An 18062-nucleotide genomic window follows, 5' to 3' on the forward strand; every position below is an offset into this window, starting at 1 on the left:
CCAAGGAACAGGTGTGGCGTCCTGAGGGTCAGGATAGACAAGGGGCTGCAGCTCTGGCTTGTTTTCTAATCATTTTATCTGGTCCATGAGTGGGAGAAAACTTCAAGAAGGCCCTCTCCTAAAGAGAAGCAGCCAGGCGTCAGGGAGAGGAGGGGTGGTGGGTGGAGACAGAGGCCTGGTGCCCCAGTTGCAGTGGAAGCCTCTAGAAGTCCCGGTGGAGTGAGGCCGCCCAGAGTGAAACCCAGTGTCACAGACCTGTCGGAGCTGCTGTTTGTTAGTTCAAGTCCTGCTCTGAGGTGCTCTGGGTCAGCTCTGACCAACAGGTAAGCTGGGGGTGCTCTGCGATGAGGGCTACGTGCACTGTTCCTGTTGGCACAGGCTGCCAGGGTACCTGCCCATGTGAGCTCCGTATACTGCGAGGGCCCTGCCCATGAGAGCCCCGTGGGCTGCTGGGTGCCAGCCCAGGTGAGTTCCATATCCTGGGAGGGGCCTGACCACGAGAGTCCCGTGGGCTGCTGGGTACTTATACAGGTGAGCTCCATATCTGGGGGGGAGGTCTGACCACGAGAGCCCCGTGGGCTGCTGGGTGCCAGCCCAGGTGAGCTCCATATCCTGGGAGGGGCCTGACCACGAGAGCCCGGTGGGGTGCGGGGTACTTGTACAGGTGAGCTCCATATCTGGGGGGGAGGTCTGACCACGAGAGCCCCGTGGGCTGCTGGGTGCCAGCCCAGGTGAGCTCCATATCCTGGGAGGGGCATGACCACGAGAGCCACGTGTGCTGCTGGGTACCTGGTAAAGGACGTCAGGACAGTCAGTGAAGCCACCGAGGATACACATCCAGTAGTTCCTAATTCCTACACACTGTTCGTCATTCTACTCTCCACCAGCACCTGGTATTCTGTATTAGACTTAAAAGATGCCTCCTTCTGTATTCCATTAGTCCCAGAGGCACAAGAAAGTTTAGCTTTTCACTGGCAGGACTCAACATACAACAAAAAGAATACTGCTGGGCCGTCCGACCACAAGGGTTCAACAATTCCCCTACCATCTTTGGGGAAACTTTAGCTAAACACCTAAAAGATCTACCTCTGGAGAAGTGAACCCTCCTTCAATATGCAGACAACATTCTGATCGCCAGCCCTACTAAGGAGGTCTCTGAACTACCCAGGCAATAAAGGACAGAAAGTGTCCAAGAAAAAGGCTCAAATATCATAGACTAAGGTGACTTGCCTGGCCTTCTTTCTCACAGAAGGTCGGAGAAGCCCTTCCCAGGAAAGGGAAGAAGCCATTTGCAGCCTTACCCTTCCTAAAACAAGAAGACAACGTAAGGGTTCCTGAGGGAGGCTGGGGTTTGCTGCAACTCGATCCCTTAACTACAGTCTAATAGCTGGGCCTCTATATGAAACATTGAAAGGAAAAGGTGATTCTTTTGAATAGAACCCAGAAGCAGCCTTTCAAGGATTGAAAGAACAGTTAATTCAGGCCCTTGCCCTGGACCTCCCAAATTTAGCTAAACCCTTTGACCTTTACCTTCCCAGAAGAAGGTGAATCGCCCTTGGAGTATTAGTGCAAAAACTGGGACCACTTGAAATGGAACAACTCAAGAATGCCCTCCAGGTAGGAGAAATTACGGTAACCAAGGGGTGGGCCCATCGCCCCACACAGCCAGGATACTGGGGTATCTATAAACCTATAAATCAGCAGCCTGCAAGGCCAGCTGCCTCCTAAGGGAAAAGGACCTCACTTGGTGACCCTAACCGCCAACCTTGCCCAGAAGTTGCAGGGATCGCTCCGTGGACACACTGACCTCGAGTGAGGAGGCCCTCAAGCTCCAACCTCCAGTGAGACAACCTGGGGCAACGGGCCCCCATGACGATTCGCGTGACCATCACTTAACCTGGAGCTTCTCTCAGAAAACAACAAGAGTGTGCCCCAAAACAGCACACTACTGCTTGCAGGAATTACTGCACCCAGAGGGGAGCTAATAAGCTTGGCGGGGAAGTGTATATCACGCTGTCACCATAGAAAAGCCAACACGCACGGCGGTGTTGGCGGCCAATGAGACCAGCTGGACTCCTGGCTACTTCAAAAGTCCGTTGAGCCAGTGGCCGTCATGGTCCTGGATCACCACTGCCCTGGACTCTCTGGGAGTTGACCAGGCACGGCTCTGACACCTGGTGCTGTTTTTAAGGTAATGCAGTGGCCTAATTGAAGAAAGCGCAGACTACTAGTCGGCGCATCTTGGCTGGCAGAAACCGTCAGCCTAAGGCAGCTGAACAAACGTGGGGCCGGGGTAAAACCGGCCACCCTAGCGTCTCTGGGCATCTCTTTCCTGGACCCTTAAAAGTCAATAGAATCTATAAAACTTCAAATGTTGGTGCTCATGCACACGAGCAGTGAGGGAGGAGCCCTGAGGACAATGAAACTCACCTGGAGGCTGCTGGGGAGAAGTTCTGCCCCTCCCCCTACCGCGGGTATGAGTACTCCCAACTAAGCACAAAGCAGTTACAGAAGAGGGGTCTGAACCCTCAGCCCCCCAAGAATGAGTAACGAAAAAAAGACACAGGAGAGCTTTGTCACCCGCAAAGCCCATTAAAAATTCCTGGGAGTTAAACAGAATCTGGGCAGTATAATAAAGTCTAACCTTTTTTTCCTTCGTGCTTTGTCTAATTTCACTTGCTCGTAGGGTTCCGCAGACAGAGGCCTCACGCCCGGCACTTCACACCCGATTTCCTAGTGCAAAATGTCTGGGCCCACACCTCAGCTCACCGGGCCCAGTGCAGACTCCCTGACAAACAGCCAGAGCTCCGCCCCCTCCCTCCGGCTGATGCTGACGGGATCCCTACACAGCGCCCGGCCCACAGCCCGCGGGGCAGCGCAGGCTCTCACCTCTCCATTCTCTGATCAAATTATAAAGTTTTCCTTTGCTTCTCAACCAAACTTAGTCTCGTTCTCTTGGCTCCAGTGACACTGGGCAGGAGGACCCTTGTTGGGGCCCAGTCTGGAGGATCAGTAACAGAATTTGAGAACATTGTAACCTCAATGAACAGATGTGTGAGCCAAACTCTTATTAACATAGAGCAGTGTATAAGGCTCGGGTAAAATAAGATGTTTCTAACACTTCCATTTGATATTTCCATCATTTTATCATAAGCAGTTCAGTGGAGGGGTTGGTCTTATTTTCAGGTCAACATTAGAGAAATGAAGGGATTTCTTTCCAAGGATGTACATCTAATAATCTAGGCTGAAGCGTCAATCTTGTTGTGAATGCTTTTCCACTGATAATGATACCTCTCTTTCAGCTCCACCGTTTCTGAGAAGTATAAAATCTTATAACTTATTATTACCAAAGGGGAAACACAAGAGGAGGGATAAATTAAGAGTTTGGGATTAACACATACACACTGTTATCTATAAAATAGATCATCAACAGGGAACTACACTCAATATTTTGTAATAACATATAAGGGGAAATAGTCTGAAAAAGCATACATATCTATATCTACCTCATCAATCAACGACAGATAAAATGTAACCTAAAGGAGAGCGATGGTGAGCGCTTCTGACCCTGAAGAATTCAATCATCTAAAGCTCGGACTCTGCCTACTGCCCAAGGCCCTTAACGAACAGGTACCCGTAGCTTAAAAATTTTCCAGTTTAGGGTTCCAGGACACACTGATTTGGAAAAATCCCTGGTGTTCTCCTTATATGCAGGGGACTCTTCCTGCAGCTAAAACATGCCTGTGACACCCAGAAGATGGTACACAGTTTCAACGAGCAGAGTTAGGAAAAGACACGTCAACTCCACATATCCCAGTGTTCGGGTTCATCCCTCCAGCCTCTATACTAACAGGCACCCCACTTGGAAATACACCACCTTTAACCTCCTATTTCGTACAGTTTGCAATTTGTCCGCAGGATGAACGGGAAGAGGAGGAACCAAAGAGAGAATAGTGGGCTTCCCTGGTGGCGCAGTGGTTGAGATTCCGCCTGCCGATGCAGGGGACACGGGTTCGTGCCCCGATGCAGGAGGATCCCACATGCCGTGGAGCGGCTGAGCCCTTGAGCCATGGCCGCTGAGCCTGCGCGTCCGGAGCCTGTGCTCTGCAACGTGAGAGGCCACAACAGTGAGAGGACCGCGTACTGCAAAAAAATAATAATATATAAATAAAAACAAAGAGAGACTAATTCTAAGTGTTTAGACAGGCAGATGTTACTCTAATTTCTACTCAGGAAGAACAATTAACCAATGGATCAGCCTGCCCCCCGGAACCAGAATAGGGCCTGAAGCAATCCTGAGGTTTTGCGGCCAGCTCACAAAAAAGCGAGTTGAAAAATGGAGCTCAGGGGCACTGCAATTCACAGAGCTGCAGGGTTATAAATGATAATCGTCCAAAAATATATTGAGGTTAGGCAACGAAGAGGATTTGAAAGCAAGGCAGAATTGCAGGAAACAGTTTTCATCAGGTAGATGGGAGTCACCTTTAAAGCACATGAAAAGTGGCATAACTTCGACAATGATGCAGTTGGCCAGAAAGGGTGTAGGTGTTTTTTCCTGACTATATTCAGGAAAAAACGCCTACGCCCTTTCTGGCCAACCAAACAAGCGGGCAATGCAAATCAGCACCACAAAGTAGTCTCACTTCGCATCAGTCAAAAGGGCCATACTGGAAAAGTGTAAAAACCAGAAATGCAGGACAGGCCATGGAGAAAATAGAGCCTTGTTACACTGATGGGCAGGATGTAAATGGCCAACGGCCACTCTGCAGAAGTGTATGGTATTTCCTAAAACATCTAAAAAAGAGAGCTGTAGACTATAGGGCACTTCCTCTCATGGGCGTATATCTCGGGAACACCAAAAATTGACAGGGAACAGGCCCCCAAAGTTTAGGGCTCTCTGTTTACAAGAACCTTGACTTCGGTACACATTAAATATCCCAGGAATGGGAAAAATGGATAAAGAAGTCGTGGTACTTGTGTACGATGGAATATCACTCAGCCACAAGTCAATGTCATAAGGCTCCTAGAAGCATAATGAGCGGTTTTAGGTACGATAATTCTAAGTGAAATAAGTGACACAGAAAAAGAAACTTATCATAAGATATCACTTATAGAGGGAATGTAAAAATCGCTACACATGAACTGAATTACCAAAGAGAACAGAGACACATATTTAGAAAAAACACTTATGGCTAATTAAGGGGAAAGGTGAGTTGGGGTGATGCATCAAAAAAGAGATTGAAATTAGCACAGATACCGTTCCATAAGCCAAATATGTAATAGACAAGACCACTCATTGCTCCGTGAACTGGACTCAAAACACCCTATTCACCGCAGAAGACTTCATCTGACTAGTAAGAATATTAAAAACTATTTACTCGTATCTCTCCATAAGTGAATCAAGTGGGTGTAAAGCGGCATAAACACAGCAGTGATCAGCTAAACCCCATTATAAAAATAAATTACAAAACAAAACAAAACAAAGACTGTGAAAAGGGAGAAGTTCTTACAGAATTCGTTCAGGGGCTTAGATGCAACCTGGATTGACCACATCTACACCCACAGCTGGATGAGACATAAGGCTGGACACTCTTGGGGCTGAGAGGATTGGTGAGGGTGGGTGAAAAAATGCAGACCCTTTAAAGTAATACTGCGTGGTACCCATACCATGGGTCCCGAATCTCCAGATTCAAGGGAATCCTCCTACAGTTAAAACATGCATGGGAAACCAGAGGATGGTATTCCTGTGACCGGGAAAGGTTTCTAAAATGCACCTCGTTTTTCATCTCCTGGTGCTCGGGTTCGCCATTCCAGCCGCTTCGCTAACAATCTGCCCACTTGGAGAATCAGCACCTTTAACCTCCTGTTTCGTACAGTTTGCAATTTGTCCGGAGGATGAACGGGAAGAGGGGGAATCAATGAGAGACTAGCTCTAGGTGTTTGGACAAGCACATGTCACTCTAATTTCCAATCAGGAAGAAGAATTAACCTAAGGCTCAGCCCGACCCCCGCAACCAGAATAGGGCCTGCAGCAATCCTGCGGTTTTGTGGCCATCTCCCAAAAAAGCGACATGAAAAATGGAGCTCAGGGGCACTGCAATTCACAAACCTGCACAGTTATAAATGATAACTATCGTGCAAAAATATATTGAGGTTAGGCAACGAAGAGGATTTCAAAGCAAGGCAGAATTGCAGGAAACACTTTTCAAGAGGTAGATTGGAGTTGCCTTTAAAGCACAGGAAAAGCGGCAGAACTTCAACAATGATGCAGTTGGCCAAAAAGGGCGTAGGCGTTTATTCCTGAATATATTCAGGAAAATACCCATACGCCCTTTTTGGCCAACCAAACAAGCGGGCAATGCAAATCAGCACTACAAAGAAGTCTCACTTCGCATTGGTCAAAAGGGCCATCCTGAAAAAGTGTAAAATCCAGAAATGCAGGACAGGCCATGGAGAAAAGGGAAGCTTGTTATGCTGATGGGCGGGATGTAAATGGCCAAAGGCCACTCGGGAGAAGTGTATGTTGTTTCCTAAAACATCTAGAAAACAGAGCTACACAGCATAGCGCCCTTCCACTCGTGGGTGTATATTCTGAGAAAACCAAAAATCGAAATGACCTGGGCACCCAAACGTTTAAGGTTTCTCTGTTTACAGGAACCTCGACTTCGGTACACCTTAAATATCCCAGGAAAGAGAAAAATGGATAAAGAAGTTGTGGTACTTATGTACAATGGAATAACACTCAGCCATGAAATCAATGTCATAAGGCTAGTAGCAGCATAATGAGTGGATTTAGGTACGATGATTCTAAGTGAAATATGTCAGACAGAAAGAGAAACTTGTCATAAGATATCACTTATAGGGGGAACGTAAAAATCGCTACACATGAACTGAATTATAAAACAGAACAGAGGGCTTCCCTGGTGGCGCAGTGGTTGAGAGTCCGCCTGCCGATGCAGGTGACGCGGGTTCGTGCCCTGGTCTGGGAAGATCACACATGGCTGCTTAAGGGGAAAGGTGAGGTGGGATGATGCATAAAACAAGAGTCTGACATTAGCACACATACCGTTCCATAAACCAAATATGTAATAGACAAGACCTGCTTATTCCTCAATGAACTGGAGTCAACGCACCCTATTCATTGCAGAACAATACATCTGACTAGTAAGAATCTTAAAAAGTATTTATTGATACCTCTCTGTAAGTGAGTCAAGTGGGTGTAAAGCGGCATAAACACAGCATTGAATATCAGCTAAACCGCATTATAAAAATAAATTACAAAAAAAAAAAACCAAGATAGTGAAATTCTTACAAAATTCCTTCAGGGGCTCTGATGCAACCTGGATTCACCACATCTAGACCCAGGATGGATGACACCTAAGGCTGGACACTCGTGGGGCTGAGAGGATTAGTGAGGATGGGTCAGTGTATGCAGCCCCCAGAGTAATACTCCCTGGTCTCCATTCCATGGGACTAAAATCTCCACGTGCAGAGGAACCTTCCTACAGCTAAAACATGCATGGGACACCCAGAGGACGGTACAGAATGTGATCGGGAAGAGTCTGGAGAAGGCACCTCATCTCCTCATCTCTTGGTGCTCAGGTTCCCTCCACCAGCCTCTTTCCTAAAAATCTCCCCACTTGGGGAATCATCACCTTCAACATCCTTTTTCGAACAGTGTGGAAATTGTCCAGAGGATGAAGGAGAATGGATGGAACCAATGAGAGATAAGTTTGGACAGGCACATATCACTCTAATTTCTAATCAGGAAGACGAATTGACCAAAACCTCATCTTCACCCCGGAATCAGAATAGGGCTTGAAGAAATCCTGCTGTTTTGTGGCCAGCTCCCAAGAAAGCAAGTTGAATAATGGAGCTCAGGGGCACGGCAATTCACAAAGTGGCAGGGTTGTTAATGATACCTATCGTCGAAAAATGTCTTGAGGTAAATCATCGAAAAGGACTTGAAAGCAAGGCAGAATTGCAGGAAAGGGATTTCAAGAAGTAGATTGGACTCGGCATTAAATCACATGAAAAGCGGCTGAACTTCGCCAATGATGAATTTGGCCAAAAAGGGCATATGCATTTTTCCTGAATATATTCAGGAAAAAAGCATACACCCTTTTTTCCCAGCCAAAGAAGCAGACACTTCTAATCAACACCTCAGAGTTATCCATTCACATGTGTCAGAAGGGCCATCCTCAAAAAGTGTAAAAACCACATGCAGGAGAGTGCGTGGAGAAAAGTGAGCCCTGTTATGCTGTTGGGGGGAATGTAAATTACAAACGGCTACTCTGGAGAAGTGTACTGTGTTTCCTAAAACATCTAAAAAACAGAGCTACAGAGCATAGGGCACTTCCACTCATTGGCTTATATCTTGGGAAACCCAAAAATCGACAGGACACAGGCACCCCTACGTTTAGCGCTGCTCTGTTTAGAAATGCCTCAACTTGGGTACAACTTACATGTCCTTGGAAGGAAAAAATGGATTAAGAAGATGTGGTACTTATGTACAATGGAATATTACTCAGCCATTAAATCAATGCAATAAGGCCCATTGCAGCAACTCATGGAGACTTAGGTATGATCATTCTAAGTGACATAAGTCAGACATAAAAAGAGACTTATCATAAGGTATCACTTATAGATGGTACCTAAAAATGGCTACACATGAACTCAATTACAAAACAGAAACAGAGTCACACATTTAAAAAACACACTTATGGCTGCTAAAGGAGAAAGGTGGGGTGGGGTGATGCATAAACCAGGAGGTTGAAATTAGCATCGATACGGTTCCATAAGCAAAATAGGTAATCGACAGGACCTACTGTATAGCTCAAAGAACTGGACTCAGTACACTGTTGTCACCGGAAAAGAATATATAAGACTGGTAAGAATCTGTAAAAGAATTTATTGATGTGTCTCTTTAAGTGAGTCAAGTGGATAGATGTAGAGCAGCGAGAAACACAGTATTGAAAATCAGCTATACCCCATTATAAAATTAAATAACAAGAACAAAAAAAAAACAGTGTGAGAGAGAGAAATTCTTACAAAATTTGTTCAGGGGCTGTGATGCAACCTGGACTGACCACATGTAGACACACAGCTGGATGGGACCTAAGGCTCTACACTCGTGGGTCTGAGAGGCTTGGTGAGGATGGGACAGCAAATGTAGCCCTTTTAGAGTAATACTGCATGGTACCCATTCCATGGGCCCCATATCTCCTGGTGCAGGGGACCCTTCCTACAGCTAAAATATGCATGGGACATCCAGAGGATGGTACACCGTGTGTTCAGGAAGAGTTTGGAAAAGTCACCTCATCTCCACATCTCCTGGTATTCGGGTTCCCCCCTCCAGCTCCTTTCCTTAGAGTCTCTTCACTTTGCGAAGGCAGCACACTCAACAGCCCGTTTTGCACAGCTTGGAATTTTCCGGGTGAAGAGGGGAATTGGGGTTGGAATGAGACACAAGCCCTAGATGTTTGGACAGGCATATGCCACTCTAGTTTCCTAATCTGGAAGAATTTCCCTATCCTTCAGGTGCCCGAGTAACCAGAATGGGTCTGTAGAAATCCTGCCCCTTTGTGGCTGCTTCTTCCCTAAACAACAAGTTGAAAACTGCAATTCAGACATGCAGGGTTGTAACTGACACCTCTAATGGAGTCATTTCTTTAGCCAAGTATTCGTAAAGGCCTTGTAAGCAAGGCAGAATTGCAGGAAAGGGATTTCAAGAGGTAGTTTGCACTCACCATTAAAGCACATGCAAAGCTGCTGAACATCGCCAATGATACAGTTGGCCAAAAAGGCCATATGCGTTATTCCTTAATATATTCAGGAAAAACCCTTACTCCCTTTTTGGCCAACAACACAGGCGGGCAATGCATATCAATACTACAAGGAGGTATCACTTCTCACCAGTCAGAATGGCCAACCTCACCAAGTGTAAAACCTGAAATGCAGGACAGGGTGTGGAGAAAAGGGAACCTGACAAGCTGATGGTGGGAATGTAAAGTGCTAACAGCCACTGTGGAGAAGTGATGGTGATTCCTTAAAAATCTAAAAAACAGAGCTTCAGAGCACATGGCGCTTCCACTCCTGGGCCTGTATCTTGGAAAAAACATAAATTGACAGGACCCAGGCACTCCAACATTTATGCAGCCCTGTTTACAAGAGCCTCTACTTGGAAGCTACCTAAACGTCCTCGGAAGGAAGACTGGATAAAGAAATTATGGTGCATATGTACAATGGAATATTACTCAGCCATGAAATGAATGAAATAAGGCCATTTGCAGCCCCTCGGAAGGACCTAGATACATTCATACTAAGTGTCATAAATCAGACAATGATAAATATCATATGGTATTACTTACCGGGTGGAATCTAAAAATTGATACAAAGGTACTATCTGGGCTTCCCTGGTGGCGCAGTGGTTGAGAGTCCGCCTGCCGACGCAGGGGAAGCAGGTTCGTGCCCTGGTCCGGGAAGATCCCACATGCCGCAGAGCGGCTGGGCCCGTGAGCCATGGCCACTGGGCCTGCGCGTCTGGAGCCTGTGCTCCGCAACGGGAGAGGCCACAACAGTGAGAAGCCCGCGTACTGCAAAAAAAAAAAAAAAGGTACTATCTTACAACACAGAAATAGAGTTCCAGACTTAGAACACAAACTTATGGTTACCAAACTGGAAAGGTGTGTTGGAGGCATAAATCATGAGGTTGGAGTTGGTATATACATATTTACAGAGGGAAAACTTGTAATCAACATGGACCTGCTGTAGAGCACTTGGAACTTTTCTCAACACCCTGTAGTAACCTCAATGGGAAAATAATTCTAAAAAGAATACATAGTTATCTCTGTATAAATGAATCATGTTGGTGTATAGCAAAAATGAACACAACATGGTGAATCAACTATATTCCATTATAAATTTAAAATTAAATTATAGAAAAGAAAAATGATCACTAAATTCGTTTAGTCATGGTGAACGTGCTGGTGTCACATCCCTGGACATAGATCCCATTTGGTCCCAAGGCTGGACTGTTGTGAGCCTGAGGACCCTGGGAGGATATGCCAGCTACTTCGCCCCCCTTGAACATGTAGTACCTGGTCCCCTGTGCATGGGATCACAATCTCCAGATCTAAGTGTGCCCTTATACTACGAATTCAATCCTCTGACACCCAAAGGATGGTGGACTCTCTGGGCTGGATGACATTTGGAAAATCACCTGGTCTCAACATCCTGGTGTTTGGGTTCTGACCTCCAGACTCCTTCATTAGGGTCATCCCACTCTGCAAGACAGCACCCTCAACAGGTGATTTTGCAGGGGGTTGTATTTGTTCGGGGGATGAAGGGTAAGGGGGAAGAAGGAATGGGACAGAAGCCCTTACATGTTTGGTCAGGCACATTCCACTCTAATTTAAAACCCAGGAACAGGACTTTCCCTACATCTAAGGTTGTGTCAGTAACCAGAGAGGGACAGTAGAAATCCTGCCGCCTTCTGTTTCCCATAACAACAACTCTAAAACTGGACCTTATAGGCACTTCATATTCACAATGCCTGGGGAGCTGTAAATGACAACAGCCCTCAAAAAATGTCTTGGGGTAGGTAATCGAAATAGACTTCAAAACAAGGCAACCTTTCAATAATCCTTTTTCAAGGGGTAAATTTTACTCACACTGTTCAAAAAAAAAAAAGCACATATGAAGATGCTCACCATTGCTTTATGTTAGACAAATGCAAATCAGATGTACAAAGAAGTATCACCTGGAACCACTCAGAATAGCCATCATCACAATGTCTACAGCACGAAATGCTTCAGATGGTGTGGAAAAAAGAGAAACCTACTACTTCTTATTATTTTTTTAAATCTGCTTTGGGTCTTCGTTGCTGCGTGCGGCTTTTCTATAGTTGCAGCAAGCGGGGGCTACTCATCGTTGTGGTACGCAGCCTGCTCTTTGCGGTGGCTTCTCTTATTGTGAAGCACAGACTCTAGGCACACAGGCTTCAGTAGTTGTGGCTCGTGGGCTCTAGAGCGCAAACTCAGTAGTTGTGGCACACGGGCTTAGTTGCTCTGCGGTGTGTGGGATCTTCCCGGGCCAGGGCTCGAACCTGTGTCCCCTGCACTGGCAGGTGGATTCTTAACCACTGTGCCACCAATACTATGCTATTGGTGGCAATGCCAATTGGTAACCGCCACTATGGAGCACAGAATGGAGGTTACCAGAGTAAGGGGAGGCGGGAGGGATAAATTGGAAATTGGGATTGACATATACACACCACTATATATAAAACAGATAACAAATAAGGGCCTACTGTATAGCACAGGGAACTTTAGTCAATACTCTGTAATGACCTGTATGGGAAAGGAATCCAAAAAGGATTGGATATATGTATAACTGATTCACTCTGCTGTGCAGCAGAAAGTAACACAACATCGTAAATCAACTATACTCCAAAAAAATTGAAATTGAAATGAAATGAAATAAAATAAAATAAAATAGAGCTACCAGATGATCCAGCAAGTTCACTCCTGTGCGCATATCTGGAGGAAACCATAAATCGAAAAGACACACCTTCCCCAATGTTCACTGCAACACTCTTTACAATAGCGAAGACATGGAAGCAACCAAAATGTCCATCAACATATGAATATAGGTAAAGAATATATGGTACATATATATAATGGAACATGACTCAGCCATAAAATAGAAGAAAATAATGCCAATTGCAGTAACATGGATGGACCTAGAGATGATTGTACTAAGTGAAGTAAGTCAGACACAGTAAGATAAATATTGTATGATATCACTCCTAGGTGGAACCTAAAAATTGATACAAATGAACTAATTTACAAAACAGAGGCTGACTCACAGACTTGGAAAACAAACTTATGGTTACCAAAGGGGAAAGGTGGGGGGTAGGGATAAATCAGGAACTTGGGGTAAACATACGAATACTACTCTATATAACATAGATAAGCAACAAGGACCTATACTGTATAGCACAGGGAATTCTACTCAATATTCTGGGAATACCTTTATCAGAAAAGAATCTGAAAAAGAATGAATATATGCATATATGTAACTGAATCACTGCTGTGCAGCTGAAACGAACACAACATTGTAAATCAACTCTACTCCAAGAAAATTTAAATTACAAAATAAAGAAAATCACCTATATTTCAAAAGAAGAAAAGAATTTCCACATATTTTTATGGCTTGATAGCTTACTTTTTTAGTGCTCAATATTATCCCATTCCCAGAATATATTAATACTATATCATTTCATTCACCTATTGGAGAACACCTTAGTTTCATTCACATTAGTTTCATTCACATTTTGGCAGTATTGAACTAGGTGCTATAAATATCCATATGCAGGTTTTCGTCTGGACGTATGTTTTAAACTACTTTCAGTAAATATCCATGAGAACACTTGCTGGATTGTACAGTAAGGGAATGTTCAATATTATAGCAAGTGCCAATCAGACTACCAAAGTAGTTGTATTATTTTTCATTTCCACCAATAACAAATGACATTTCCTATTGTTCCACATCCCCTACAGAATTTGTTCTTGTCATTGTTCACATTTTAGCCATTCTAAGTGTTACATAGTGGTATGTAATTGTATTTTTAACTTGCTTTTCCATGGCAGCATGTAATCTGGATTATTCTTCTGTATACTTATATGCATAGTGTCTATTTTCTTTGGTGAGGTATCCATAAAATATATTGGTCCACATTTTATTTAGGCTGCTTTCATTTTTTTCTACCCAATCTGTATTTGTTTTATTTATTTTCGTGCCTTGTTGCATTAGCAAGGACTTGGAGTAAAATATGGAAAAGGAGTCATGAAAGGGGACATCCTTGCTTTTACCTGAACTTAATGGAAAAGCTTCACGTTTTTGACCATTAATCATGATGTAAGATAAATGTTTCCTGTAGATCTTTGTTATCAACTTGAGAACGCTCCAGTCTATTTCTTTAACTGAGAGTTTTTATGAAGAATGGGTGTTAGATTTTTTTCAAAAGTCTTCTGAATCTATTGATATACTAATGATTGTCTTTAGGGTGTTGATATGATGGATATAATTATTTGATTTTAGAATGTTGAACCAGCCTTGCATACCTGGGATTATTCCCTCTCATTCATGATATAAAATTCTTTCAAAATATTGTTGGATTCAATTAGTTAATATTTTGTTGAGGATTTTTGCATTGATGTTCCTGAGAGATATTGGTCAGTTTTCTTTACTATTCATATGTTCCTCTAAGTTTGGATGTGTGGTTTTAGTGTCAGACATTCATTTGGGGAGATTCTCAGTCATTTTAAAAAAATATTTTCTGGGCTTCCCTGGTGGCGCAGTGGTTGAGAGTCCGCCTGCCGATGCAGGGGACACGGGTTTGTGCCCCGGTCCGGGAAGATCCCACATGCCGTGGAGCGGCTGGGCCCATGAGCCATGGCCACTGAGCCTGCGTGTCCGGAGCCTGTGCTCTGCAACAGGAAAGGCCACAACAGTGAGAGGCCCGCATACCGCAAAAAAAAAAAAAAAAAAAATTTCTGTTCTTTGTTATCTTTATTCTCCTCCTGCTATACCCATTACATATAGGTCACAGCATTTTTCATTGTTCCACAATTATTGATTACTCTGTTCTGTTGATTTCTTTCCTGTCCATTTTCTCTTTTCTTTTGAGATTTAAAGGATTCTCTTGATATGTCTTCAAGCTCACAGATACTTCTCCTCAGCCAGCTCTTTGACTGCTAAAACAAAATACGAGAGACTTGGTATTTTATAAACAACAGAATATTTTTGTTTTCTCATAATTGCTGAGGCTGAAAAGTTCAAGAACCAGTTACCAGGGGCTTCCCTGGTGGCGCAGTGGTTAAGATTCCGCCTACCAATGCAGGGGACATGGGTTCGAGCCCTGGTCCGGGAAGATCCCTCATGCCATGGAACAACTAAGCCCATGCACCACAAATACTGAGCCTGTGCTCTAGAGCCCACAGGCCACAACTACTGAGCCCGTGTGCCACAACTACTGAAACCCACACGCCTAGAGCCCATGCTCCGCAACAAGAGAAGCCACCCAATGAGAAGCCTGCGCACCGCAACGAAGACCCAATGCAGCCAAAAAATTAATTAATTAATTAATTTTAAAAAAAAGAACAAGTTGCCAGCTGACTTAGTGTCTGGTGAGGGACAAATTTCTGGTTCATAATGTGGGTCTTCTGGCTCGGCAATGAAATCATGTAATGGGCATAAGATCTTCTGTGTGTTACATTTATTAGGTCACTAATCCCATGTTTGAGGTCTCTGGCCTCATGCCCTAATCACCTCCCAAAAGCCCCACCTCCTAATACCATCAACATGGGAGCTGGGTTTCAAAATTTTAAAATTAGAGGTACAAAGTGTTTACACCATGACAGGGACCACAGAGTTCACTGATTTTTCCTTTCATGTTAAAGGTTTGCACATTTATATTTATTATATCATCCCCAAACCCTTGGTTTTTTTTAAGATTCTTTTCCCATATAGGCCAGTACAGACCATTGAGTAGAGTTCCCTGTGCTATAAAGCAGGTCCTTATCAATACTTATCTATTTTATAGTAGTGTGTATATGTCAGTCCCACTATCCCAATTTATCCCTTCCTCACTTACCCCATGGTAACGATAAGTTTGTTTTCTATATCCATGACTCTATTTCTGTTGTGTAAATAAGTTCATTTGTACCTTTTTTTTTAGATTCCTCATATAAGCAATATCATATGGTATCTGTCTCTCTGTGTCTGACTTGCTTCACTCAGTTTAACAATCTCTAGGTCCGTCCATCTTGCTACAAAACCCTTAATTGTTCAGGATAACTCTCAATTTTTTCCAGTATCATCAGCAATTCTTTCTGTCAGACATGTGATAACACTTTTTAAACAGGGATATTGAGACTAAGGCTCCTGACTTGCAAACAAACAAAACATCGTTCATATAGTGAAAACTTTGCACATCAAAGGATGAAAGCACTTGGTCTAAATCCCTTTGCACCCACTGCTGACAGAGGGCAGAGGAGTTTGACTCACTAATCTTCCTTACATGCACTTCTTCCTAATGGGGTATTCCATCTAAAACTTATAAGAAGCGGGAATGCATCATGGAACACACCAAACTCTACTACAGATTCTGAGGCAGCAAAAAAAACCCCACAAAAACATGATGAATCCATCCAAAGGGTTCTGTCCACATTGTTATAGTAGTTTCCTTCGCACTGGGAACGCTTTTCAAACCCTATCACTTGAACCTATTTTTTTTTAACAAAAATAATGTTAATCTGCAGTCACACGCTCCAGTAGTATTACACTATCCGTTGTGCAAGGATGTAGGGATTTGAGGAGCTATGGGAGGCTATCATGAGAGGTTGCCTAGAGTAATTAGGACATTTCATTTAATGTTGGCTCTTCTCCTTAGATGTCTGCTGCCCTCTTCTTTCTGTAGCTACTAGCATTGAGAAAGTGACCAAGATAAGGCCCTTCTCTTTTACTGTCCATGAATGCAGCTGTGATTAACCCCACAGACCTTGGTGCTTCCAGAATCCCCTGAACCTACTGACCCTCCATGCATGGCATCACACAGATAAGGATGGTGACGTGTATACTTGTATAAAGCATGCTATAAAATTTTTGACTTTGGTTTCCCTGGTGGCACAGTGGTTGACAGTCCGCCTGCCAATGCAGGGGACATGGGTTCGTGCCCTGGTCCAGGAAGATCCCACATGCCGCACAGCGGCTAGGCCCGTGAGCCATGGCCGCTGAGCCTGCGCATCCGGAGCCTGTGTTCTGCAACGGGAGAGGCCACAACAGTGAGAGGCCCGCGTACCGAAAAAAAAAAAAAAAAAAAAAGAATTTCGACTCTTCCCTTCCTCATAATTCCAAAGAATAGATTTCTTTGGATTTCTGCTTAATGCTGCTGGTGTTGCTACATAACGTGAGGGAGGTATCAGGGCACACCAAAAGAGAGGGTAACTGCACAGAAAATACAAGCAGGTACGTTTCTGTGTAGTTTCAAGCAGCTTATTTGCTATATCAACCATGGTGACATGTTGACCCTTCCTCTTTCTACTAGTAGTACAACAAACAAACATAAAGGATATTTAGGCTGCTTGTTTTATCCCCACCTCTCACAATTGATCTGCATTCACATATAGGACAATGAAGGGCCCTTACTACCATCTTAACCAATACTGGAGAACTAGAGAATGTCCAGATTTTTCCAAGGATTATTTTTATATTCCCCTATCAGGCCTATGAAGGAATCTTAGCTACTGTGTTTAATGAAGTCATATCTCTGATGGCATCCCATCATCACCAAAACTGGAAAGAAATTTGAAGGGTCTTAGATTTTACCATATTTGAAATTCCAGTATTTTAGCCTGACACGTTTTTGGATTTTAGAAAAAAATATTTTAAATGAGACAAAAAATCATTTTTATGACACAAAAAGACAGCAGTAGTTTTATATTATCTGTTCCACTTGCACACAAAAGTCTCATGGGGTGATGTAAAGCAGTCCTGTTGGGTGCCGTGCATGGTGCAAGTATGGATTAAAGCTTAGGAATCTTAAGCTTCAGTCACCTGAAACTTTTAAATTAGGATGCAAGCAATCCTGTCCAACATTTGAACAGAGCAAGACACTGTCTTTATTTTATTTGTCAGGTAATTAATCTGTCTTTTGCCCCAATGAGAGAAACTGGCATCTTCCATCAATGTGTTGTACAAAAATCTTTGAACAGAGAGTGCAAGCAGAGGCTGATACAGGATGTGAAAAAAAAATGAGAGACCCTTGTGGTATTTTCTCCTAACTTATTTCAATCTCCCATTTAAAATGTGAGAATAATCAATCTTCTGAGGAAAAAGGCCCAAGGAAGGTTTTTGCTTTTGTGGAATAATGGGATGGTTAAAGATTTCAGGAGGCAAGAAGAATTAGTGGGAATGATCATGAGACATCAGAGGAAAGTCAGATCCACGGATGAAGTGATATTTACCTCTGTGAATCAATGAGAAGTAGGAGCAAATGA

Source organism: Tursiops truncatus, chromosome 2 (assembly GCF_011762595.2).
Source record: "Tursiops truncatus isolate mTurTru1 chromosome 2, mTurTru1.mat.Y, whole genome shotgun sequence".
Lineage (NCBI taxonomy): Eukaryota > Metazoa > Chordata > Mammalia > Artiodactyla > Delphinidae > Tursiops > Tursiops truncatus.